Source organism: Mirounga angustirostris, unplaced genomic scaffold (genome assembly GCF_029215605.1).
Source record: "Mirounga angustirostris isolate CCGP_5_RB_7025 unplaced genomic scaffold, mMirAng1.0.hap1 SCAF_7, whole genome shotgun sequence".
NCBI classification, from domain to species: domain Eukaryota; kingdom Metazoa; phylum Chordata; class Mammalia; order Carnivora; family Phocidae; genus Mirounga; species Mirounga angustirostris.
This window is the reverse complement of record NW_026991715.1, coordinates 22555725-22583543: the sequence shown is the minus strand read 5'-3', so window position 1 is coordinate 22583543 and position 27819 is coordinate 22555725. Positions and strand designations below refer to the sequence as shown.

Sequence of the window (27819 nt, the reverse complement as noted above, 5' to 3'; positions counted from 1 at the left end):
GGGTAGAGCATGGCGAAAGTGAAGTCAACCAATTCTGAAATTAAGGCCCTCTGCAAACAAACAAAAAAAGAGCCATTTCATAGCAAAATTCCCTCAAAAGAAACATTTCCACAAGTCACGGTTTTTGTGGTATTAGAGAGAAAGGAGCTATATGTTAAAATATTTAAAAGCAAATTGGCAACAATCTCTTGGGTAGGATACCAAAAGCACAAGCAACAAAAGGGAAAAAAAACACCAGATACATCGGGCTTCATAAAAATAAAAACCTTTGTGTGTCAAAGGACACTATCAACGGAGTGAAGGGGCAACCCACACAGTGCGAATCCATATTTGCCAATCATATATCTGATAAAAATCCAGAACATTAAAAAAAAAAGACACCTATACTCAACAACAATAAAATAAGTGGCCTAATTAAAAAAAAAAATGGGCAGGGTGCCTGGGTAGCTCAGTTGGTTAAGCGACTGCCTTCGGCTCAGGTCATGATCCCAGAGTCCTGGGATCGAGTCCCACATCGGGCTCCCTGCTCGGCAGGGAGTCTGCTTCTCCCTCTAACCCTACCCCCTCTTGTGCTCTCTCTCTCACTCTCTCTCTCTCTCAAATAAATAAATAAAATCTTTTAAAAAAAATGGGCAAAGGACTTGAACAGATATTTCTTTAAAGAAGATATAAGAATGGCCAACATACACAAGAAAAGATGTCCGGCATCACTAATCATTAGGGAAAGGCAACCAAAATCACAACGAGACAGCACGGCACTCCCATTCGTATGGCTATTATCAAAACACAAAGCAAACAAAACCCCCAAAATGACAGGTGTTGGTGAGGATGTGGAGAACTTGGAACCCTGTGCTTTGCTGGTGAACAAACAGCTGCTGCGGAAAACAGTATGGCGGGTCCTCAAAAAACTTAAAACATGGAATTACCACATGATGCAACAATTCTACTTCTGGGCATATATTCACAAAGAGTGGAAAGCAAGGACTTGAACAGATTTGTACATCAAGGTTCACAGCAGCATTATTCCTAATACCCCCAAAGTGGAAACAACACAAATGTCTATTAATGGATAAATGGATAAAGAAAATGCGGTATATACAGATGAGGCAACATTATTGAACCTTAAAAGGGAAGGAGATTCTGACATGTGCTGCAACATGGATGGACCCTGAAGACATTATGCTAAGTGAACTAAGTCTAAACCACAAATATTGTGGTGCCCCTGGGTGGCTCAATTGAGCCACTAACTCTTGATTTCAGCTCAGGTCATGATCTCAGTGCCATGAGATGGAGCCCAGCGGCGGGCTCTGTGCTGGGGGTGGAGTCTGCTTGAGATTCGCCCTCTCCCTCTGCTCTCCCACCTGCTCATGCTCTCTCTCTCTCAAAATAAATAAATAAAATCTTAAAAAAAAAAAAAAAACCCGACAAATATCGTATGATTCTACTTATACGAGGTATCTAGAATGGTCGGATTCACAGAGTCAGAAAATGGAAGGGTGGTTGCCAGGGGTGGGAAGCAAAGCGGAAAATGGAGAGTTGCTTTCTGCTGGGTACAGAGTTTCAGTTTGGGAAGATGAAAAAGTTCTGGAGAGGGAGGGTGGTGATGGTTGCACACCGTGTGAATATATTTAATACCGCAAAACCCTACCCTTAAAAAAGGGTTACATGTTAATTTACCACAATAAAAAAGGAAAGGAAGGAAGGAAGGAAGGAAGGAAGGAAGGAAGGAAGGAAGGAAGGAAGGAAGGAAGGAAGGAAGGAAAGAAAGAAAGAAAGAAAGAAAGAAAGAAAGAAAGAAAGAAAGAAAGAAAGAAAGAAAGAAAGAAAGAAAGAAAGAAAGAAAGAAAGAAAGAAATGGGCGCCTGGGTGGCTCAGTTGGTTGAGCGACTGCCTTCAGCTCAGGTCATGATCCCAGGGTCCTGGGATCGAGTCCCGCATCGGGCTCCCTGCTCTGCGGGGAGCCTGCTTCTCCCTCTCCCACTCCCCCTGCTTGTGTTCCCTCTCTCGCTGTGTCTCTCTGTCAAATAAATAAATAAAAAATCTTTAAAAAAAAAAAAAAGAAAGAAAGAAAGAAAAATATCTACAGTAAGTCAAGTTCTAAGAAGTAACAGATGTCTGCCCAAGAGACAGGGGACCCCTGTTTGCTTCTTTTTATTACCCATCTGCATGATTAAAACAAACATTCACACATTCTTCCACGGCGCATGCACAGACCTGTAATCTGGTAGCGAGAACCCGAGGCAAATGTCAGCAAGCGTAATAACAACAATGTAATCCTCCGTTGGCCCCAGACCCATCACTGCCTCCTCCTGGGGGCCAGAATGTCACCTCTCCTGCTGTCCCAGAGAGCTGTAACACAGACGACAATTCCTCCAGAACCCAGACCCAGAAACCCAACAAAGCGCCACCTGACTATCCCTCAACCTGAAGCACATGGAAACCAAAGGGCATCACACATTCCAAAGCCACTGTGCCAGGTCAGAATTCTGGCTCTCTGCTACTTGTTGGCCCGAATTCGGAGTCAATTGTTTGACTTGGAACAAAGGCACGTAGAGGGCTTGACTTGGGTGTGCTTCTTACTTTCCTAGAGAAGTTTTAAGGAATTTGAGGTTTGGGAGGAACTTGCCTTCCTCGATTTCAATTCTGAATTCCTCACCTTGGATTTTCTGGGTCACAACAAAATGGCTTTGCTTTGGGGTTTGGGTCTCCCACCCCTCTCCCTGCTGAGGAAGTTACGGTTACACAAAACAATGCCTTCTCGAGTACAGAATGCAGCTCTCAATCCCCACCAGGGCAGGTAGTCCTACGGACCAGTTGTTCTTTACAAGACCTATAGGGAGAAAGGGGCTTAAAAGATCAAGTCACACTGCACTTCCCCACAAAGCAGGCCACAGCTGTACCCCGGCTTCTGAGCAACTGCTCTGCGAGGAGACAGCAAGACCTCTGTTGTCCTGCAGGGTCCGATCAGGTCACTGCATGTGGCGCGGATTAGAGAGTCCCTGTCCTCTGCTACCCAGCGGGCCAGAACCCTCCCCAGCCACGGCTCTGTGCCATCACCTGACTCTCTTCGGGGTCTCTTGGGGAACAGGAGCAGATACCAGATGTCACGAAGTGTGTAAAAGCTAACCATTTCTTTCTTTTTTTTTTATTTTTATTTTTTTAACGTGTGTTTATTTTTTATTTTTATTTATTTATTTTTATTTTTTTAGACTTTATTTATTTGACAGAGAGAGATAGTGAGAGCAGGAACACAAGCAGGGGGAGTGGGAGAGGGAGAAGCAGGCTTCCCGCGGAGCAGGGAGCCCCACGTGGGGCTCGATCCCAGGACCCCGGGATCATGACCTGAGCCGAAGGCAGACGCTTAACGACTGAGCCACCCAGGCGCCCCTGTATGTTAAGTTTTAAAAAGAGAGAGCGAGAACAGTTCATTTCTACCCGTTTTCCCAAAGATCTGTCATAATGGAGCGGAAGCAAATGTATCCGTAGGAGAAGGTTTGGACTCGGTCTGAAGTTAGCTAAATTTTGGGACTTCCCTGAAGTTACGCTCTAAGTGGCAAGCGTCCCACACGTTGGTCGCAGACTGTGCCCTGACCAGGAGCCGACACAGAGGAAGAGCCCTCAGGAAAATAGCTGTCCCCAAAGCTTGTCCACAGCTCCTGCAGTCCACAGAAGGGCGCAGAGAGAGTAAGCTCTCTCCGTCACACAGTTGTGCTCCTTGCATTTGGTGTCTAGCTCCAGGGCAGGGCTGTGGCTCTGCTCTAGGGGAGGTGAGCAGTCAGCCCTCAGGACGCAGGAACACTGAAGGGAATCCATTTTAGAAAGTTCTCCCATTTCACGGGGACGCATGAAAGTTAATTATTCTCGGAGTTTTGTCCTAGGCCGCAAACACCTGGTAACGTCCAAGAGCCAGATCCCAAATATGTTCTAGCACACTGACATCAAGACCCCTACCTTCGGTAATTCACAGAATAACACCTATTGTTCACCGGACACTCACCTTTGACTGGACCCTACCGTGGATGCTTGTAGGACCGTGTACCCTAAATCCTTCTCTAATATAAACCCTGAACCTCAAGCGGGGACAAGACTCATTCTCTTTTCCTTTCTGAGTCTCCCAGACACAGCGTCTGCTGTTCTCTATCTGTCACTGACACTATTCAGTAAACTCTGTTTCCATTTTCTCTGGCTTGCATCTGATTTCCATCCTGCGTGAAGCCAAGGACCCTCTTGGCTGGTCTTGGGGGACCCTCCCCTGGGTTCCCGGACCCAGCCTGCCTGCATCACTCACCTACCCTATTCTTACCTGCCCACTCAGCGGCACCCACACACTCCAGACATGGCCCCAGAGACTTCCTAGTCAAGTTCATGTGGTCGGAACAGGCCTTTCTAACTTCCTCATCTTATAAATTAGGAAACACACACAAAAGAGGTTTTTTTTAGCTGCTGAAGATCAGACCGACGAACAGCTAGATCTCAAGACAAGATCTTTAATCTCCAGATGAGACACTCATTCTACCACTTGAGGCTACCTAACAGAGTTCTAGTGGGGAAGGTATGCTCCCTCACTCAAGAAACGTTTATTTGTTTCACTGAGGGGCACGCTAAAAAAATTAAAAATTCAACAGATTAGTGACACTGACTTTAACGTCTGCATCACTTTTCATGCTTTTCATCGGCACCAAGATTAGAAAACACAGACATTTACCTCACACTGATAAAATTCTAAAAGTAGGCAGCTACACTCATGGGTAGCACTGGAATTTCATACTGGGGGCCTTCCGCTGACCTCCCACACCTCAGCATAAAGCACATTGAAGGTAAAACTTGAACTGAATCAGGGGAACCTGCATGGCTCAGTCATTAAGCGTCTGCCTTCGGCTCAGGTCATGATCCCAGGGTCCTAGGATTGAGCCCCGCATCGGGCTCCCTGCTCAGCGGGGAGCCTGCTTCTCCCTCTCCCTCTGCCTCTATGCTCTCTCTCCCTAATAAATAAATAAGATCTTAAAAACAACAACAACAAAAAGCCTTGAACTGACTCAATGGAGTGAAACATCCCAAAAGTCAATCTCTCCTTAAGTCATTTTCTTCATCTGGACCTCTTTCCTCTAACCGTGGGCTCCCCACTGGGCCCTCGGGGATCCCTCTGAGGTCTGACACTGACCGCCCACAAGCACCTTCCCTTTCCCCCGTGGCTCAGCTGCCAACAACGGCTGGGCCTAAAAAAGAATGGGTGGACAGCCATTGCACATGCCTCATTTTCTGTGGGCATGATGGCCAGAACCAGGCAGAGGCCCGGTCATCTCCCCACGTCTCGGGGAGCACACCGTGGAAGAAATGGCCACAGTACACACTGAAGGCGGTTTGCTCTGCCTGGGGTCTGACTTGTGATGGGTCCAACTCCTAGACAGAGACTGGGCAGCAGCCTTTGTTTTAAAGAATCGCTCTTAGAAGTCAATGACAAAACTTGCCTGGCTTCCACAGCCCTTTCTTTACTCACGGACACTTTGTTCTGAAAATCTGCCTGTCAGGCCTTGGTTGCCCCCCTTCTCAGCAGCAGAGCCTTGATGCACTTGCCATCAAAGGAAAGAGAGAGGACATGTCAGCCCCTAACTCAGAAGAACACTGTGGTCTCCCGTATGTGCCAGTGAATGAATCTACATGCCGCTGGACCCTAATCTCGTGGTTCCCTTTTTCCAAACAGTTACAACCTGGCCAAAAAAAAATGAAGAACGCTCTTCCAAATTCTCTGGCTAGACAGGAGTTTCCCTAGGTCAAGCTATGAGAAATCCTTCTTGGATAGAGAGTTAATATGTCTCTGTCTGAACACCTGAACTCCGGACAAGGTGAGAAAGATCAGAGTTTGGTCCTCTAGGAAGATGGCTACACATAAGCACATGTTTGAAATTCTAAAAGCAAATTTAGGGGATCGCTTTCAGAAGATCTCTGGACTTCATAACCATACGATATCCTCAACTGAAGATAGTTATGTTGGGAGGTGACAATCAGACCTAGACGGTTAGCTTATGGGATGAGCACGATCATAAAAATTAAACTCTCCAGAAGTGATGGGCTGCGGGGAGGCCCTCTGAATGGTCCCCAGAGGCTGTACAAACAAAACTACAAAGCGTCATTTACATACTGCCTTGAAAGAAAGGCAAGGGTTTTATTTTCCCCCAGCTCTAGCTTGGCAGAGTTCCACATCATAAGCTTTTTTGTTCTTGCTTTTGAACGGTGGAAGGAAAGTGCCTTTGCCCCAGGCGGGTCTTTACCAAAATAAAAGTAGGCCATCTAGCCAGCTCTCCTGAGGAACCCTCTGCACCTGAATCCATGGCTGGGCTCAGAGGCAATCATGGCCCTTCGTGGAGGAGGACCTCCCCTCCTTGGTGTGAGGAACCATCTCGCCTCTCCTAGCGGAGGACAGCGTCTGCCTTGCTGGCATGGCCTCCGTTACTCACCCTCCCTCAGAGTCTCTCCCCTTCAGTCCTGCATTCTATGAAGGAGTAGCTAGGGCATCAGTGGTTCAAAACCCAAAAATCCAAAGGAGAAACTGTGCGAGCTCTTCCTTTGCCTCCTGTCCTCTTAGCAATAGCTTGCACTCCCCATTGACTATTTCACTGCTCATAAGCACCTCCACTAGAGGAAAGATTGGGTGTCTTGGGGAAGTTTGAATCAGGCAGTGATGCTCCCTTGCAATCTTGCTGGTATATGGCAGGTGACACGGTCAAGATAATCCATTGGAGTGAAGATTACGACTGAGGGTCGGGTTCACTTTTTCATGTGATTCTTATATCCCTGTAGTTCCGAATAATCTTGAAATTGATCAGGTCTACGAGGATTTAAGTTCTTTGTCTATTTTTTTTTTTTTTTAAAGAAGAAAATAGAAAAAGTCAGCATGTCCTGAGTCTGCTCAGACTGCCTTAACAAAACACCACAGACTGGGTGACTTAACAGAAATATATTTCTCACAGTTGTGCAGGCTGGGAAGTACAAGGAGAAGGTGCTGGCCAGTTCAGTTTCTGGTGAGAGCTGCCCTCTGACTCATGGATGGCCTCTTCCCTGAGTTCTTAGAGGATGGAAAGAGCAAGCTCTGGTGTCTTTTCCTCTAAGGCCATCAGCTCTATTGGATGAGGGCCCCACATTATGACCCCATTTAGCCCTTTATCGCCTCCCCACAGGCCCTATGTCCAAAGATGGTCACAATGAAGGACAGGGCTTCCATATATGAATTTTGGGAGATACAACTCAGTCCATAGCAATATGTTTGACCATTTGGAGACTGGAAGGTAATTAATTAATATAGGTCCTATGGGCTCAAGGAGCTTAAAAGCTAGAACCCATTTATTCTAGAAATAGAAGGGCCCTCAAGGTCTATGCAGTCTCTTCCCATAAGCTCCAAGGATTCCTTCCATGCACATTCCAAAAATGTGCCTCCTGAAGAGGTGATTGGCTATGTCACTGCTTCACGGAAGGGGACCCAGAGTCACAGACATTTGGGGTTGTCTGTGGCACTTGTGAAATTAAATTCAAACTCTGGCTGAGTCTCCAAAGGGAGACCTGAGGTGCTAAGGTCTGCAACGTAGACCACATTCCTCATCACCAGACTCCTAACGCTGACAGGGCAGTACTTCTCAGACCAGCATGTTTATAAAGGTTTCCTGGTTCAGAATGTAGGAGGAGCATTATCTGGAAGCTTGTGCCCAAGCCAAGGTCAGGATTGTAGTTTGTTAGAGAGAGGAACTTTGTTGTTTTCTTGAAGTATGAAGGCAGAGTTTGTACACTAAGTAATTTGACAAGGTCAACATCCAAAATAGTATGGCATCTTAAAGACCTTAGACCTGAGATGCCCCACAGCAGGTCTCTGCAGGAGCCCCCCTGCAATTAAAAAGAGAAGTGACCTCAACAAATCCTTGAGTTGAAACTAATCAGATACAAATAAACAAATAAAACTTACTGAGCATTTACTATATGCCAGATAGTGTCCTTTACATTCATTATACTAAATAATCCTCATAACAGGTCTATGAGACAGCTACCATATTACCCCCACTTAACTGATAAAGAGTAACTGGTTCGGGGTCATACATCTAGCACACATTGGGACAAACCAGGATTTAAATCCAGGGAGTCTGGTTCTAGAACCCACACTCTAAACTACAGCATGACAGCACACCTGGGCATCAAATTTCCAAGTACATTCGTCCACTGGACATAGCAGTCAGGGCTTAAAATGTGTACCAGAATGCAAATCCAAGAGCGCAAGGACCTTGTTTATCTTCAGTATCATCCCATTCCGACCAAGGGAAATCACATGGAAGGAAATAGGTGTTCAATAAATATTTACTGAATAAATGAAAAACAGATTATGTGAGATTTCATGAAATTACTGCACTATTCTCCTCATTGTCTTCCATTTTTATATGATTTTCTACTCCTATCATCACTTGTAACCTTTTGCTATCCACTGCCAGGTAAATTTAAGCAGCCTTCAAAGATTTTCCAACTTGGCTCCAACGTACACCTCCGACCTCATGTGCTGATACTCCATTATAAAACACTCCCCTCTGGGCACCTCCGCCAGCTCTCACCCCTGCCCCTCCCACTCTCACCCTGGCCGTGTGCATTTCTACCAACTGGGGTGCATTTCTACCAACTGTGCATTTCTACCAACTATAATCAGTCTTCGCCAATTATATGAAGCTCCCTTATCTTTCAAAGTCCAGTCTCTTCTAAGAAGCCGTCTCTCATCACCAAAGTCACAGTGATCTCTCCCTCTCCTAAGAAGGATACTTGGAACATATCACCTGCTTCTTCAACCTTTCCTGTCTGCACAAACAGATGGAGGACAGGGGCCACGCCTTGTCATTTTTGGTATTCTCCCCAATATACAAAAGGCTTGGCCCAGGTACGCCTGGGTGGCTCAGTCAGTTAAGCGTCAGCCTTCGGCTCAGGTCTTGATCCCAGGGTCCTGGGATCGAGCCCCACGTCGGGCTCCCTGCTCAGTGGTGAGTCTGCTTCTCCCTCTCCCTCTGCCTGCCGCTCCCCCTGCTTCTGCTCTCTCTCTCTCTCTGACAAATAAATAGATAAAAATTCTAAAAAAAAAAAAAAAAAGCCTTGGCTCAGACACATCAAGAGCAGAGACTGACTGATGCAGATACATCTCATCTAAATGCAAAACACCTACTGATGTAAATAAATAAAGGTCAAAAGATTTCATTGAGGTAAAATATACACAACATAGAATTCATCATTCTAACCACACTGTGCAAATATGACCATTACCTAGTTCCAGAATATTTTCATCACCCCAGAAGAAAACCCCATGCCCATAATAAAATCACTGCCCATTTCCTCTTCCCTGGGCCCCTTGCAACCAAGGATTTGCCAATTCTGGACATTTCATATAAATAGGATTATACCATATGTGGTCATTTGTGTCTGGTGTCTTTCACTTAGCATCATGTTTTCAAGGTTCATCCATGTCCTTAATAGCATGTATCATATTTCATTCCTCTTAAAGGAATGAGTAACATTCCACTGTATGCGTATATGACATTTTGTTCATCTAGTCTCCAGTTAATAGTCAGTGGAGATTTGGGTTGTTTTCATTTTATAGTTACTGTGAATAATGATGATATGAACATTAGTGCACAAGTTTTTGTTGGAACACTTTTTTTTTATTGTTATGTTAATCCCCTACATCATTAGTTTTAGACGTAGTGTTCCATGATTCATTGTTTGTGCATAACATCCAGTGCTCCATGCAGAATGTGCCCCCCTCAATACCCACCACCAGGCCAACCCATCCTCCCACCTCCCTCCCCTCTAGAACCCTCAGTTTGTTTCTCAAAGTCCATCGTCTCTCATGGTTCGTCTACCCCTCCGATTTCCCCCGCTTCATTCTTCCCCTCCCGCTACCTTCTTCTTCTTCTTCTTCTTTTTTTCTTAACATATATTGCATTATTTGTTTCAGAGGTACAGATCTGAGATTCAACAGTCTTGCACGATTCACAGCGCTTACCAGAGCACATACCCTCCCCAGTGTCTATCACCCAGTTACCCCATCCCTCCCACCCCACCCCCCACTCCAGCAACCCTCAGTTTGTTTCCTGCAATTAAGAATTCCTCATATCAGTGAGATCATATGATACATGTCTTTCTCTGTTTGACCTATTTCGCTCAACATAATACCCTCCAGTTCCATCCACGTCGTTGCAAATGGCAAGATCTCATTCCTTTTGATGGCTGCATAATATTCCATTGTATATATATACCACATCTTCTTTATCCATTCATCTGTCAATGGACATCTTGGCTCTTTCCACAGTTTGGTTATTGTGGACATTGTTGCTATGGAACACTTTTTTTTTTAAAAGATTTATGTATTTATTTTAGAGAGAGAGTGTGCACTATGGGGAGGGGCCAAAGGAGAGGAACAGAGAATCTGAAGCAGATCCCTCATAACCCTGAGATCACAACCTGAGCTGAATCCAAGAGCCAGATGCTCAACCGCCTCTACCATCTAGGTGCCTCTGGAACACTTTCATTCTGCTGATATCCTACTAGGAAAGAACAAATTCATTAACTAAAAGCCTCATCCTGATTCTATAGTAGGTATAAAACTGTCCTTTTAGTATAATACTATCTTCATGAAAAAACATTGATGCCTGTGTGTAAATTTAACTGTTGTATTCCAGAGTATTTTAAATTTCTTATAGCTTATATTTTGTGTCAGAAACTATTTCTAAAGTCCGTGTTTAATTAATGGGATCTTACTTAAGCCCTTGGATGATTTTTTCATAAAAGGCATAAGCAATGGGGCACCCAAGTGGCTCAGTCGTTAGGCGTCAGCCTTCAGCTCAGGTCATGGTCCCAGGGTCTTGGGATCAAGCCCCACATCGGGCTCCCTGCTCAGTGGGGAGCCTGCTTCTCCCTCTCCCACTCCCCCTGCTTGTGTTCCCTCTCTCGCTGTGTCTCTCTCTGTCAAATAGATAAATAAAATCTTAAAAAAAAAAAAGGCATAAGCAAACCTTATTCCTGTTAATTATTCTTCCCTCTTTTAAGATTATTTGGTGTTCAGTAATGATAACTGATATTGGTTGGGAGCATACTATGTGCCTACCACTATGCTAAACGTAACTCTCTTCAAAGTACATACTGTTCGCATTTCCCAGGTGATGGAAGGAGGCTTGGAGAACTTAAGTAGCCTGCCCAAGGTCACGAAGGTTCAAGGGGTGGATATGGGATCCTGAGCCAGGTTGTCACATGTCATATGGTAAATGAGAAGACCAGCCAGGACTAAACCCAGACCATCAAAATCTTGTCTCTTAGGGCGCCTGGGTGGCTCAGTTGGTTAAGCGACTGCCTTCGGCTCAGGTCATGATCCTGGAGTCCCGGGATCGAGTCCCGCATCGGGCTCCCTGCTCAGCGGGGGGTCTGCTTCTCCCTCTGACCCTCTTCCCTCTCGTGCTCTCTGTCTCTCATTCTCTCTCTCAAATAAATAAAAAAAATCTTAAAAAAAAAAAATCTTGTCTCTTAACTCATGACTTTAATCCCATGTTTGTGTAAATCAACAATTAACCTTCTAGTCCAATACCTAAACGAAGTGTACAGAATGGATACACAGATGTCTCACGGATGTCCTAGAGCAATTTCAAAGCCAAGAACTCCAAGTTCTCCTTAAAAACAAAACAAACCCTCCTGTTTTCTCTGTTTGAGTCTACTAGCTCCACACTGTAACAGCAAGCTAGAATGTTCTGCAGGTATGATGACCCACACTGTGATGGCTGATGTCCTCTAGATAGAAAAAGATCACAGGCTGCACTCGTGCCGGAAGCATCTTCTTGCTTATGGTATTGCTCCTGGAGCTCACTGTGGTGCTCAGGAAGTGACAGCTAAAATAAGCAAGAGAGAGGAGCCCAAGGCCCCACACCTCCTACCACTAAGTCGCAGTTAGCAAAATGGGAGAAAAAAAAAATAAAAGCATTCCAATATTAGACTTCAGGAAAGATGTTACCTAAAGACTCAGAAAAAAATAAATAATGTATAGAGTCTTTCTCTGATTTTTCCTGACAGATTGCAATGAAGGAGGTGAGTAATGGGAATGAGATTTGCTAGTTGGCCAACATGGAGGGATGCTTGTGTTTTAGATTCTCAAGAGTGGGGTTCTGCTGACACTGTGGATTTCTTAGGCACTGGATGTGCTGCCCAGAAAAGTAAAAACAATCACCTATGCTAGGGCTGGTCCATTGCTTTCTGACCCTGGGCTCTACCAACTATGGAAGGAAGGGCAAATTCATGGATATTTAAAGCTCCAGGCTATCCCAGCTCCACCAAGATCCAAATTATATGACATTTGGGGTTCCCAAAGTTTACTGTTCTCTATCACTGCTACAGCTTAAATTCTATACTAAACATTATGCTTTAAAATTTTTTCGAGCGTTTTAAGTATAAAATCCATACAAAAAAGGACACAAACAGAATTGGACAGCTCAACACATTTTCCACCAAATGAACACACACATGTAACTGACGCCCAGATTAAACAGAACCATGTCTGCCTTTCAGGAGCCCTCCTCGGGGCAGGGCTCTAATTCTGACACAAAACGAAGTCCCCACAAACACCCTGTGCCTTAAAAAAGCATTTAGTGCTACTGAGGACATAACCACAATAAAAGACAACATATCACTTCCCTATTTTTTCAACAAAAGCTGCATCCACCCAGAAGTTCAAGCCGAGCGCGGTACTCATCCCTCATAGCACTGAGGAACGAGCCTCTCCAAATCACAGGAATGGAGCCAAATGAACAGCCTAATGACAACGAAGTGAAAATTAATTAACTCATCAGGAGCATGTTTAACACAATCCTTTTGCCACCTGCAGAGAATAGGCTTGTCTTCCCCTTCTCCACTTCAAAGGCACCTACATCACTGGTAAAAGCAAATATCCACTCAGTAAAGTATAAACAAATGGCAAGGGGCAGGGGGAAGCAGAGGTCTGATGAAGAAAATAAAGCCACTTGCCTTTCTGAAATCCACTTGCTTCTCCTTCTTTAATGGATTTACAATGATAGTCTATCATCAAGGTGCAATGACAGACTTAATTACAAGGAGCTCTAAGTGACCTCGAGAAAATCATATATTGCCCTCTCCTGGGTACAATCCTCCTTCAGCCTAATCCTCCCAGTTAGGAAACCTCTTATCTCAGAGACAAAAAGATTCCTACTGGCAAATGAGCACCAGCTGCCTGAACACTCTTTGTAAACGGGCTTTCTACATCCAGAAAAGACTTTCCCCATTTTACCCCACTCAAGGCTGTATTCTGGGCCTAACTAAAAAAAAAAGAAAGAGAAAAAGAAAGAAAAAAATAGCCACCTACAAATATCCACAGGAACCAGGGACTAAGTTTCCTTTTGAAGGAAACTCAGAGTCAAAGGCTGAATGAATGACATACTTTTTCATAAAGGGAGTAATCAGGCTAAATGTGCAATCCTGTGCGAAAAGTCTGTGACCTTTGCTGAGGCTATGACCTTGAGTTTGAATCCTGGGACACAAAGAATGTAGCCAATTGTTGAGCTCTGGATTAGATCTTTACAGGAAGTTTGCAAGCCTTTTCCTCAGGGCTAGAATCCAGTTTGGAAGTTGGGGTTGAGGGGTGGTATGGAAATGATTTCTAGGGAATCCCCCAACATCATAACTGTTAAATAGATCCATAATTTTCTAATGGAATTAACTGTATTTCAATCTTAAAAAAAAACTTCTCAGTTTCAAATCTTAGATCTAAATCTAGATTTGGAAAGATTATGAACACATCATGATATACGCAGTAACCATACCCTGGAACGAGGAATCATTCTATGAGGTCATAGGCCTTGATTTATACTTTCGGATCAAACACCTGACTTTGATGAACCTAGGGAAAAGAGGCAGAGAAAATGTGCCTTCCCATGGACAGAGAGGTATTTTTTATTTTTCAAATCAATAATAAAACCCTGCAATCAGTCAGTGAAACATACTCGGAAATAATTCTTCATTAGCCCAAGATCAACTGGGAGTTCTAACAGACTTGTTTCCCTAACGCCACATCTCATGCTCCCAAACCAGATTAATGATGCTTCCACAGAATTACTTTCCTCCTTCCCAAATCCTACCTCGGACACATTGCTGCAAGTAGTTTAACTGTGAAAGGCCTTGACCTCCTTTCTTTGTCTCTCCGATTCAAGTGTGTCTGTTTCCTTGGGGCTACCAAGCTCAGTTGGATGGCTAGCCAGAGCATCAGCCAACCCCGGAACAATGGGCCCCTTTCTCTGCTGTCACATGAACAGCGTTGTGTTACAGCCATTGTCCCTGCAAGCAGAGAGGGAGAGGCATGGGTTCTCACAGACTAGCTATTCTCCCTGACCCCCTCTGACCAAGTCACTAAAATATTTTACAAGAAGAAGAAAGAAAAAGCAAAAAGAGTTGTGCCTTTTGAATGGAGCAACAGAGCCCTAAAGAGGATTACAGTGCATCCATGGACCACCTGCTTCAGAATACCTTGTCAAAAATACACATCCCAGGGCCCCACAACACACCTACTGAGTCCAAATCATGAGAAGGGAGCCAGGATCTGCTGGTGATTCTCAGGCCTCTGTTTGAAAACAGGCTGCACGGAGTCCTCAAGCCTTGCCAGGCTCACTCATGGCCTGAGTGTGCACATCTCTCTGTTCAAAAAAGGCACAGGAGATGGGGGATAGTTGATACCATGGGTACCAGATCCAGCGTGGGGGAAACACCAGGAGAAGACAGGTGAGAATGATCAGAATGATCAGGGCACCAAGGAACATGGAGAATGAGTCTGGAAATTTAAAAAAAATTGCTGGTCAAAAGGGAAAAGGAATTTGAGGGTTGGGCCAGCAACAAGAACAAAGAGGGAGGTGCAGAAAAAGTTGCAGGAAGACTCAGAAGTAATCTAGCAGAGACTGGAGCCTTTAGAAAAAGATGGACAGGAAGAAAGCTCCAGGGGCGGTGTGGACAGATGGCTTTTAAAAAACACATGGGTTTCATATTTTTCATTTTAAATAATTTAATTATTAAATAGTAACCATTAAAAAATATATGAGGGGCGCCTGGGTGGCTCAGTCGGTTAAGCGGCTGCCTTCGTCTCAGGTCATGATCCCTGGGTCCTGGGATCGAGCCCCACATCTGGCTTCCTGCTCAGTGGAGAGCCTGCTTCTCCCTCTCTCTCTGCATGCCTCTCTGCCTACTTGTGCTTTCTCTCTCTGTGTCAAATAAATAAAATCTTTAAAAATATATATATATGAAATGATCATAGGTAATATATAATAATTATAACAACAATTAATAACATAAATGGTTTAATAGCTTTAAGTTTTAAGATGTGAACTTCCTCCACAGTCCCAAGCCTTAAAAGCCAGCCACTCAGAGCTACATGTTGGATGATATTTTACAAAGTGAAAGAAAGAAGAAGTGATATCTGTGTGTCAGTGGACAACTTCAAGTCCAAAGAGACAGTACAGCAATGGGACAAGATAATCTCTAAACTGAAGATCTTAAGGGAAACTATGAATTCAGATCCAGATGATGCTAGAAAAACCATGGCCCCTGACCCCACACCCCACCCCCAAGAAGGCCCAGAGATGTTGACTGAATTAACCGTTTACTTATTTCACACCTTCTCGTGGAACGGGGCTCCATTTTTATGTGAAACCCAATGGATGCCCTAAAGCACATCTGATTTATATAATGAAATGGTAACATGGTAACCTGAGGGGCTCCTCTCGTACCTTGTGCTATGGGAGCAGGCCAAATCTCATCCTAGAGCCCCTGTGTGGCTATCATGAAATGATTCTCAAATGTTACCTCACCACTCCTGTAGAATGCTTCAGCCACTATTGCTTGAAGATGTCTTGCAAATGCCTGCAGCCACATGTTTGCAGAGCTCATTTCCCTGCCTAAAATGTGCCATAATCCAAATCTTCTCTCTTCGAGGCCTCACCATGCCAGGAAACCTTTGGTGAGCACAACGAGCCCTCTCTCTCAATTGAATTCTCGAAGAAGCTCTCAGAACCGCCCACTGGCCCTTACTACACCCAGCCTTACCCAGTCACTTGTATTTCTTTATCTTCATCTTTTAAGGCAAGGATTTTGGTAATTCCACATAATAATTGCTCCTATAACGGATGGCCAAAAATAAACTCAAACCCATTTCCTTTTTAAAGAACACCAAAGTCACATCTTGTCATTAATTCCTTGTCCAAAAACATAAATTACCCTTCTGAAGATCACAGTGGAGGTAGATATTTTAAATTTTTCATTTTCATTGCAGAATTAATCCCCTGGGCCCCAAACAAAGATTTTACACTTCCGTAAAGTAAATTTGTGTTTTGGTTTTCAATTTGCCATTCAAAAAATTTTTTTTAAAGAAGACAAACAGGATTCTTTACCAGAAGGTATTTAAAAGGTACATCGTGGGATGATCACCTGTGGCGAGGTCTGAGAACTAACCAGATCTGTGCAGCTCATCCAGATTGGCCAGGATGTTCATGACAAGGCACTCAGTCACCCTGTAGGATGGGGCCTCCTTGCTCTCAAAGATAAAATGTTTTTAACAGATGCTAATATCCTGCACATGTACCTATCAAGATGAGGCTTCCCATGCTGAAATAGTGTTTTCTTTTTCTTCAAAGGTGGGGGAGAAGGGTACAATTTATTGCCCTCTGAGTTGGCAATTGAGGTGGTTAAAATGCTTTACATAGTTTCTTTATCTAAGAGCATAAATCACTAGAAACGAAACAAGAGAGGAAATCACTAGAAATGAAGCTCCGTAAGCAGGATATGTGATCACATTCACACTTTCCAGACAAGCTAATGGCAGAGAACGCATTATCAAATGACATCCACATGACGACCCAGAGTTTTGCAAATAAAGTTGTATAAAGTAAAACAACACTGGTTTGTACTTATTTTTTCCCCATCGTATGAGAAGTCCTCTCATCAAGTGTTATTCATGAATAATGGTTTTTAGAAGAGTTAGAACAACCACCGTGAAAAATCATCTTAAATTGTGAAGAAAGGAGAGACTAGAGATAAATACAAAATGTTGGGAAATTCAGATTGAATGAATGAAGAGATCAAGGGACCAGCTAAAAGACTTACAGAAGTATACCCAGTCGCAAGCTTAAACTCAGGTTGAAAAAGTTCACTTTGGAAATAGAACTGAAAAAGAAGACACATCAACAACATCCAGTGATTTTTAGCTCACTCTTAAAATTAAGCTAATTTTGAATACAGAGTACTGGGTATACATCCTTGAGAAATGGAGAGCACGGGCAGTTCTTAATATTGCTTTATCTGAAGTCCAAACAATCTGGATGTTTGTACTCCACGTGCTGATGTTGCTACCTTCCTGCCCTATGTCACTGGAACTTTCATGCATCAGCCTATGAATGAATACTTTTCGTGGTTTATTTTATGGTGAAGTTGTCCGTGAGCTAAAAGTTCAATTTTGCAACATGACCATCTTTGTTGTTATCAGTGATGTTTGTTCACTCATTCAAATGTTATTGCCTGTTTCTATTATCACAAAAATGAGTGGGAAATGAAACAACTAAAAATTTCAAGTAATAAAGAGAAGTTTTGGGTCTCATAAAACTTAATGTAAGTTAGACAAAAAGCAGGTTATTAGGCATGCCAAAAATGGCAAATCTTTAATCTGAATCAAGACATTTATTGAACTTAAGCAGATCAACTGTTGTTCAAATGAGAAGGAAATCACCAAAATTACAGAAATTTCAAAGAAAGAAGAATTAAAGAAAGGAGTGAACACTGAATGCAGTGTATAAATGGCTAGATATAATGAGGTATTTCGTAATATACATAGCTCATAGGGCCAGCATCCCTTATAAAATGTAGGCTTTTGCACCATCAATATTTGGACCTGTTTTTAAGAGTGCATCCTGTACTAAAGTAGGAAAAACAGTACTAAGCTAGTCACCATGTTTACGATCAAATATAAAAACAAATACAACGGTATATATAAATTGACAAGCACAGGGCAAAAGTTCTTTATTTTTATTAATGTTGGCACTTCCATCCCGGGGCCCCGACACTGTCATGCACAACCAGAACCATCCCAAAGGTATAATAAAACGCTCTTGGATCATGGTGCTGCCATAATGTTGAACATGTAACATTAATTTGGTGGCACATGGTGTTTCATAAGTCTTAGGATATTCTATCTTGCCCATTTAGCTCTCCAGGTTACTAACTTTGTACACAGTGTCTAGCCAAATTATAAATTCTTGACTGGCTTCTCCACTGCCCTGAGTGCACACATAGGGACCATCCCAAACACTTCGTGTGCTAAGGAAAGTCAACTAGCATTCATTCATTCCATCTTCCCCCACATTCTTTAGGCATTTATCATGTAACTATGATGTGCCAGTCATGAGAATAAAGGTTTAAAATAAGGAATGGTAAATTCACCAATCAGTTGCACAGACATCCAGATCACAAATACAGCTAACATAATATAATAGATGCCATATTAAAGTCATCTGCAAAGTAGACTAGCAATCACAAGAGATATCACTAAGTTTATCAGAGAGAATTAGGAAAAGCCTCAGAGGGTGGGTCTTACTTGAACGTATCTTGGAGGATAAATGGGTAGTAAGTTGACTGGGCTGAAAAGAGGAGCAAAGATATCTCTGGCAGAGAAAACAGCATACACAGAGGAAGTAAAGACAGGCAATGCATGCTTTTAGGAAGAGAAACCAGATCAAGGTTAGCGGGGCTGGAGGCCAGAGGAAGAGGAGAGCAGAAGAAACAACCCAGAGAAGACGTGCTAGGCTGGTCTTGTGCATCACATTAAAGACATTAGGCTTTACGCTGTTAGTCCAATTGTGATCTTAGGTCACCTCCACCAGATTCATTTAGGGATCTGCTCCAATGCAGATGTCTGGCCCTTGCATCTTGGGTGAACCCGTGAATTCCACATTTTTAATAAGCACCCCGTGACACTGATGCTTGCAACCTGGAGAGCTGCCAAAGATGTTTAAACAAGGTACAGACATGATCAGATTTGTATTTTAGAAAGATGCTGTTAGACCAAACAATCACAAGGAAGGTAAATTCACTGCTGCTACGCGAGCATGTGACTTGGGTTTGCAATAGGGAACTTGCCGAACTGCACACTTTCCCATATCCCCCAAGACTTCCTGTATCTGAATCAAAGTGGAGGGAGCCAGGATTTATATTAGGTTGAGCTGTATGAAATTGCCATTTTATGTAGGTCAAAAATGGTCAAATTTTGTCAATTTCTCACGGTTTAATTTAGCGGATAATAATGAAATATAAGCAGAGCTAAATACTTTTCCTTTTTTACTAATTATCAGTGCCATTACTCATTTGATTAACATGCAATAATGGAAGTGGCAGAATTTATGTACCTAAGACAAATGTTTTTAAAAAAAAAAAGTTCAAAAGCAGCTGATGAAGAAAAGCAGCTAATCTAAGGATTGTAGAGACAGAAGGAACCCTGGAGATTATCCAGCTCTTTCCCCACCTCCCTCCCCACAAATTTACATATGATGAAGCTGATGGGAGAAGTAACATGCTGGAGGTTATACTGAATATTTTGTTCAATTCCTCAGTGGTATGTCCTCCTCATTTTAACAGATCTTGAAATCATTATAGCTAAAAAGTATTTGGGATTTAGTTCATGGAGAGCTAGCATCATGTGATGCCCTCAAATGCTTGGAGTGGGCAGGGGAAGGGGGGACATAAGGCAAACACTCATGCATTTTAAAAATGAAGCCAACGAACTTAAATAATATGGAACCTAGACCAGAGCTTGAAATGCCACAGATGCTTAATAAATATTTATTGAACGAATGAATGATGGACCTCTAAGAAATAGGTTAAAGGATGTATATTAATATGCGGTGTTTCTAAGGCAGTATGCAGGGTGTAAAGTGAGTGCAGATTTCCCACCTGCCAACCTGTCCCAAGCACCCTTTGGCATCCAACCATCACCCCTCCTGTAAAATCCCAGTCCGGCCACATGCACCTTTCTTTCCTCTGGAAGGGTCCTAGCAGAAAGCAATATAAAGATGGTGTGTGAGATTAATCTGGCAACACATCTAGTCCTAGGTGGGACTGGGGCCCATGTGAGCACAGCCTCCAAAGCTCATCCCAACACAAATAACAGCTAACACTTAGCTAGAACATGGTGGTGATACAATGGTTAATAATGTTAGCTATATCCTCATCATAGTAATAGCTAATTACCTGCCAGGCTTAGCAGTCCACGGGCATTGACTCATTGAATCCTTTTCACAATTCTAACAATAAGAAGGATTATTATTATCATTCAGATTTTATAGCTGCAGAGAGAGATCAAGTGACTTGCCCCAAACCACACAACTGGAAAGTGGCAGGGTTAAGAGTTGACCTCAGGTTGCCTGGTCCCAGAGCTCACCCTCTGCAAAACTCTTTGATCTCAGAGCTGCAAAACAAAAAATACTCTGTAAGCTGACCCTTTGGAGCAGTCGTGTCAGGAAGATGGCACTTCTGTATAAAAAGATTGGATTCTAATCTTCATCCCTAAGGAATGAAGGATCATCTTCAGTTGAGAAGACCATATACCAAGTGAGACCCAGGATATAAAGGAGAAAGGCAAGAAGAATCAGCAAGGAATGTCATTCTCCTCTGCCTAGGAACAGCATGGATTTCACTGCCTAAGAACTTGTCGGCTAATAAAACCCCAAACTTAAAATTTCTCCTAAGAATTTGGGTCCTCCTATGAGGATATTATCTAAAGAAACATCAAATAAATCACGACACTTCATGTACTCAGGGGTACCATCCTTAATTCCAGAAAGAAATACAAAGACAAAAGGTTTCTCTTAAGCCAGGGCTAAAAGCCCTAGATCAAAGTTATTTAAAGGACTAACACAAGATGGATCTTTCTATGTCTTGAAGAATGGCCCCTCCCAACATTCCCCGAGGAGCCTGGCATTGCAACCAGGAAGAGACCCCATCTGATCTAAATCGCCAGGCTGTGATTCTGAAACCCCGAAAGGACGCTGAGAACACAGGAAGAGGGAGCATCCCAAGTCTGTGCACAATGTGAGGATCAAGTACTGGAAGAAGAAAAGTTTGGAAAACAAGTCAAGATCCCAGAGAAGTAAAGCTAGTCTGGAAGAAAGGGTCCTGCTGAAACCGCTTTTTCATCCTCAGTCTGATTCAACTCCCCAAACCTCCCTACATCCAGCTTTGACACCCGTCAACAGAGAGCAAACACAGACAAGGCAATGCAAGGGCCGAAATTACGCAAAATAAAACGCGTAACGGAGGTGTCTCTCCAGGAAAAACCCTCCAGGAAGTTCCTATTGGGTCCCAAATAGCAAGACCAAATGTGAACAGTGACAATAAACCCTTGAGACAACGTAAACAACCCAAGCCTGAGCCCATCCCGCCCCACCTCATGCTGCCCCCGCGTCTCCCAACCCAAAACAAACCAGCCAGCGTCCGGCCAAGGTCCAACGGCTGCCGAACCGAGTTTGCCCCACTCTTACCCAGGTCCCGGGACCCTGAGATTTGCAGCACAACCCTCAGCCCCTTCTGACCGGTTTTCACCCCCACGCCAGCCAGCCCAGAAGCAGAATTTGTTCCAACAGCGCAGTTAGCCTCCCAAGTAGCGTCCCAGAAAAGAGCGATACCTGGGGGTCTCCGTTCAGGCTCCAAAGTGGACACGCGGGAAAGGAGGCCGGTCTCGGCGCGTTTCCAGACCCCTAGTTTTGCGCGCGGGGAAAGTACTCGCCGCAAACTTGAACAAGGTTTTCCCGGTCTGGCCCGAGATGCTGGAGGAGGAGGGGAGTAACCCGAGCCGGGGCTGGGATGCGAGCAGTTGCCGCTGCTGCAGCTGCTGCCGCCGGGGCAGTGACCGCAGGGGGGTGTCGCTGGGCGCCGCGCACTCCCTAGTGCCACCGGCAGGAGCCTACCGGCCCGGCTCCTGAGTCCCGATCGCGGGTCGCCGCTGCCCGGAGCGGCTTCCACCGCCCGGGAGTGACCCCAGCAAATAGTCCGGTCGCGAAGTTGGCGGACCGTGGGGTCACCGCAAGAAATGAACCAAGGGGGTAGTAGAGAGAGTGCCCGTCTGCCTTTAGTGAGCGCCCCCGCGCCAAAGTCCCTGGGAGGTGTTCTAGACCCTCTCTAAGGACTTGGGGTACTGGGGACAGCGCCGGGCGGCCCGCTGGATGGACGGACGGCACGTCCCCAGTGGTGCCGGAGAAGGAGCGCAAATGTGGGACGGAGAAGGGGTGGGTGACCTAGGCGTGCCAAAGTGTGAGATGCCGCAACAAAGTGGTTGGGGAGGTGGAGCGAGGAACTCGCGGGGCGCGGGGCGGGGGGGGGGGGTAGTGAGGGAGCCTGCTTTTCAGGGGCGGGGCAAAGAGAACTCCTGGGACCCGCAAGAGAATCCTCCCCGGCCCTGGGCCAGGCCTCGCGCGGAGATTTCTTGGGGAAGGGCTCCCTCTGCCGACTAGCCAAGGAGGCCCCGGGAGACAAATCACAGAAAGAATGATGAAAAGGTTTTTCTCCATTTGTGGGGTGGCCAAGAGGTGAATTCTGCAATCTGCTTCTCCAACTGTCCACTTTCTTCTTCCCTACCTAAGAATTTCCAGGCTTCCGAACAACGCAAGGACACAAACCTCAAACTGCTGGACAGTTTATATTCAGGTGGATTCTATCACCTCCCACCACCACCACCCCTCCCAAAAAGCCTTGTGCTCCATACCCACGCCAGATGATCCTCTCTTACCAGGTTTCTCTTGCTTACATGAATATGAACTCTTTCTTTCTGGAGGCATCTCAAATGTATATGTGTCTCCTGTCAGTAACAGCGTCTGCAAATAGTCCATACTCAAAATTACGCTTAAGTGAATGAAATGAGTAAGCGTAGATCACCCTCCTCCCAGGTCCCCCCTGGAAATTCCCAGGGGAAGAGTGCATTTACTTGATTGTTTTTCAGACATCATTGTCCCATCTTCTGGTTAACAGCACCTCCATTTTTCCTTTGGGGGACCACTCCTGCCACACTTAGTTCAGTCTGGATGGGAAGGTCTGTCAGAATGGTCCAGCTTTTCCAGGTCCAAGGGCAGGCACCTGACCTAAGCTGGTCCCTTTAGACCTTCTCTGCCAGGAATGTGAACTTTGATCAGAGCAGCACAAGGACCAATAAATCTAGAGCTGATGGACTAGATGACACGGTTCTAAAGATTGGCCATTAGCTCAAGTCACTTAATCCCCAAAGCTACCCTGCTTTATGTTTTATGAAACCTCATTGCTCCACTGCCTCTCATTTTTTTTAAATCAACTATATTGAGATATGATTTACATTCAATGTGTTGCGCTCATATTAAGTATGTGGTTTGATGAGTTTGGAGCAATGTGTACATGCATGGAACCACTACCCCAATCAAGATAATGAATGATTCCCTAATGCCAGAATGTTCCTTTGCACCCTTTTGAAGTCAGTTTCCCATGCACCACATCATCTCGGCCCCCTGAGCTGCTTTCTGTAACTACATGTTAAATCTGTCTTTTCTAGAATTTCTAAAATGGAATCACATAATATGTATTTCTTTGTGTCTGGCTTCTTTCACAGAGCATAATGTTTCTGAGATTCATTGATCCTGATTAAATCAGCAGATTGTTTCTGTTTATTGCTGAGCATCATTCCATTCACCAAATGTTGATGGACGTTTGCATTGTTTCAAGTTTAGGCTCATTATGAATAAAGCTGCTAGGAACACTGCTGTACAAGTCCTCTTGTGACATATGCTCTTTTCCTTATTTCACAGTATTGGAATTACTGGTTTATACAATAAGCTTATAATTACATAATAGTTATCCAAAGTAAATGTATCACCTTAGATTCACACTAGCAATGTACGACAATTGTTTCACATCAACAGTTGGTACCGTCGGTCTTTTTATTTTAGCCATTCTCCTGGATATACAGTGGTATCTCATTATGGTTTTAATTTGCATGTCCCTGATGACTAATGGCGGAATATTGGTCTGGATTATTATTTTCCCATGATGACTTTGTCTGGCATAAGTTTCATTAACTTTTTTTCCATCTATCTAAGGAATTTGCAATCCTCTCAACAAAGAAACTAGTGCCCTGAAGATCTTCGGCCCAAATCATCACTCCAAAGTCTCCTGCCTACACTGGCATTCCAGGTCCCTTTTTACTACCTCGGCCATAGCTTGTCTGCAGCCTAGAGGTTTCCCGTTGAGTCTCTGCACCCTCTGCAACTCCCCACCCAGCTTGCTTGTGAGCTAGAGGTTGTCTACTGAGACTCTGCTCCTTCTCCAGGCGCCTCTGTGGCTCATCTGTGGTCCAGAGAATTCACACCAAGCTATTACTCTCTCTGCATGCTCACACTACCTGTTACTAGTCACCAGTGTTTTGCCTGCACTCCAGAGGGTTGCTTCCTGATGGCTAAGAGACTTCAGAGCAGCTCGAGCCTAGGCAAACCAGCAAACTTCTTTGCTATACAGTATATACTGAACTATACCTTCTCCAATGAGGTCTAAACCCTTTCCAGTTTTATCCTTTCTTAAGCACTTTCCTGGCCCTAGAGTCACATGCAGAACTGTCATATTATCCATTGCTTTTCATCAGAGTCAATAATCCTCTATATCAAAATGCCCCTGTTTAACCAACAGTGTGGTTTCTATCTTCGGATCGGACCCAGACTGATGCACTGTCATAAGGCATGACTTTTTGGGTCTCTATTGAAAGACCCCAGATGTTCACTGAAGACTATCCACTCTTCACTCTGCTTATCAGTCCAGCAAGGGCTCTGGGAATTGATCAGCTTTCAGTTTCCTGATTGGTATGTGCCTACTCTTACAGTTTCATCCCATTCATCATGGTTCATTATTCAGCAATAGAAGGACCCTATGCAAATTTCTGGAAGTCTTCCCTTGTATAAATCTCTCCTCTTTGGTGCACTACCCTCCAAAATCCAGCCATGTCAGCCTCCCCGAATTCCACTGTCTCTCTTGTGCTCCCCTGCTCTATAGGCCAGGAAGTAGCTCTAGTCAGAAAGCCATAGTGATTCTGGGGTTCACTGCATTTGCTTACCTTTTCTCAGGGATCACAGTCCTCTGGCCCAGTGTCTGAAAAGAGGTTTTTTTCATGTATCGTGTCTAATTTTTATTTATTTAAAGCTGGAGCATAAGTCCAGGCTAGTTACTCCTTTATAGCCAGAAAAGGGAGTGATTCTTGGGGAAAAAAAATTCCTCCATATGTTTTCTATGTTTTTCCTTTCTATGTTTTTACTTATTTTGCTTGAGTTGGATAGAATTGGTTTTTGCTGCTTTCATCCAAAGACCTTCGAATGATACACATGTAGTACCCAGAATGAACACACAAAGCATTTCAGATCAAGCCTCCAACAACCTGGATTATAGCGAGACTTTTACTAACCTTTATTCTGAACTCTATAGCATTATTAATATAAGGTTTAACAGGCTTTTGTTAGTGGTGGTGGTGGTAACTATACTATTCTGTTAACATAGAATTTATAATCTACTAAAACTCCAATTACTATTCATATTTGCTATTAAGCCTGACTTTTAAAAATATTATTTATACAATTAGTTGGAACTTCCGTAGTAATTTTACAAGACTATTCATTTAGTCCTTTGAAATTCCCTTTTTATATATGCTGTCAATCTTTAGAATTCAAGATCTTGCTGGAGCTAATTATTGTCCTAGTATGTTAGCTAGCCAGCTCAAAATCACGAAATTTGAAATTTAATCAGCAAACCACAATACCTTTCAGTAAATACTTATTAAACATATGGAAGCAGCTAAAATTCAAAGACATATTCTAGCAGAGACATTATTCTCTTTATATTTATTCTCATCTTGTAGTATGGTCATTCAACCACTTATAAACACTACAACTCTATTATATCCAGCCCACTTTCTTCATCTGATCCACAAAGACTTGATAGGATTTTTTTTCGATTACCTTATAATTGCAGATGTATTCTCACCCCTTCAATTTATTTGTCTGGTAATACTTCCAGTAAAGGAAATCAAGTCAGCCTAGTAGTTCTACCTCTTAGCAGACAAGATTAGCTTGTTATACTCACGACTTCCGGTCTGTAGTGCTCTCAATCATGTCTTTAAATCTATGATTTAAAAGCTTGCCTAGTTACAGCAACAGACTAGAGTTCACAGAATTTACCTCCTTCCCATTAAAAAAAGAAAAAGAAGAAGAAGGCACGTTGCAGAGTGTTAATTTATAAATACGGCACAACGCTCACGTTTTTGACTTCACTCAATCCTAACAACAGGAAGTTTGTATCATTTTGCTGTCTACAGAAAATGAAGGCTCAGAAAGATCAATTAACTTACTCATGCTCACCTAGGTAGTAAGTGGCAAAAGCAGGTCTGATTTGAAACACTATGCTCTCTCTACTGCTTCACCTGCCTTTGAACTACATTTACCTATTCTAGTCTCCTGATAGCCCGCCGCAGCTCTCTGTTTCACCAGTGTGCTATGTTTACTTACTTGCCCCACCATGGACCTTGAAAAACTGCTTTGTAGGGTTGATTTAGAGTCTTTGCTCAGGAGTCTTAGAAGATCTTGGGTATATACAGCTTCATTCCCCGCCCCCACCCCAGTACAAATACAAGCCAGATTGAAATAGATTGTATCTTTAATCATAAGACTCAGCCAAAGGATGGGGAGAAATAGCAAGGTGGAGTTCTGGTCCGATGAGGGTTCCCCCAGACTCCCTCTTTTGTCTCTTCCTTTGCACCTAGATTTTCTTTACACTTCTTTCTTGAGGATGACCCTTATTTATCTTTTTAAAAAGTTACTCTCTTAGGGAACCTGGGTGGCTCAATTGACTAAGTGTCTGACTCTTTTTTATTTTTTTAAAGATTTTATTTATTTATTTGAAAGAAAGAGACACAGCGAGAGAGGGAACACAAGCAGGGGGAGTGGGAGAGGGAGAAGCAGGCTTCCCGTGGAGCAGGGAGCCCGATATGGCCTGGGATCATGACCTGAGCCGAAGGCAGACACTTAAAGACTGAGCCACCCAGGTGCCCCAGTGTCTGACTCTTGATTTTGGTTCAAGTTATGAGCTCAGGGTTGTGGGATCTAGCTCTGCGTTGGGCTCCATGCTCAGCAGGGAGTCTGCTTGGGACTCTCTCTCTTCCTCTCCTTCTGTCCCTCTCCCCACTCGAATGTGCTTTGTTGCTCTTTCTAAAATGAATAAGTAATAACTGACTGGGTAGCTCAGTCAGTTGAGCATCAAACTCTTGATCGGCCCAGGTCATGATCTTGGTGGTCATGGGATCCAGCCCCATGTTGGGCTCTGGACTCAGTGCAGAGTCTGATTGTCCCTCTCCCTCTGTTCCCCTCCCCCACCCACTCTCTCTCTCTCTCTTAAAATAAATAAATAAAATCTTTAAAAATAAAATAAAATGAAGAAATAAATCTGTTTAAAAAAAGATTACTCTCTTTTAAAGATATCGGTGGGAAGAAGGGAAGAGACAGGACCATGAACAGGAAAATTGTGTCTGCAGCCCATGACCGTGAATTAGAAGTTAGGAGCATTTTTCTGTCTCCCCTTATGTAAGATGTCTCCACAGATGTGAAGGATCTTGGTATTCTTGGGGAAATGGGAAACAATGGGATTAAAAATCCACCTGTGTATTTCCCTTAGCTTAGTGTTGTTTAATTTTTTTGGTTTCATTTTTGTTGTGGTTTTTTTGTTTTGTTTTAA

At 43.7% G+C, this 27819-nt stretch overlaps 1 protein-coding gene across 3 annotated transcripts in view; it reads right to left on the bottom strand.

Moving 5' to 3' along the window:
- MEGF10 (multiple EGF like domains 10) overlaps positions 1-27819 on the bottom strand; it is a 358960-nt gene that overhangs the window by 144137 nt on the left and 187004 nt on the right. The window contains exon 1 of one of the 3 annotated variants that reach the window (XM_045892029.3): positions 21720-22333. The exons of the other annotated variants lie outside the window; for them this stretch is intronic. The gene's annotated coding sequence lies outside the window, so the exon portion shown is untranslated. Of the gene's footprint in view, positions 1-21719; positions 22334-27819 lie in introns of those variants that run through there. 3 annotated transcript variants of the gene reach the window in all.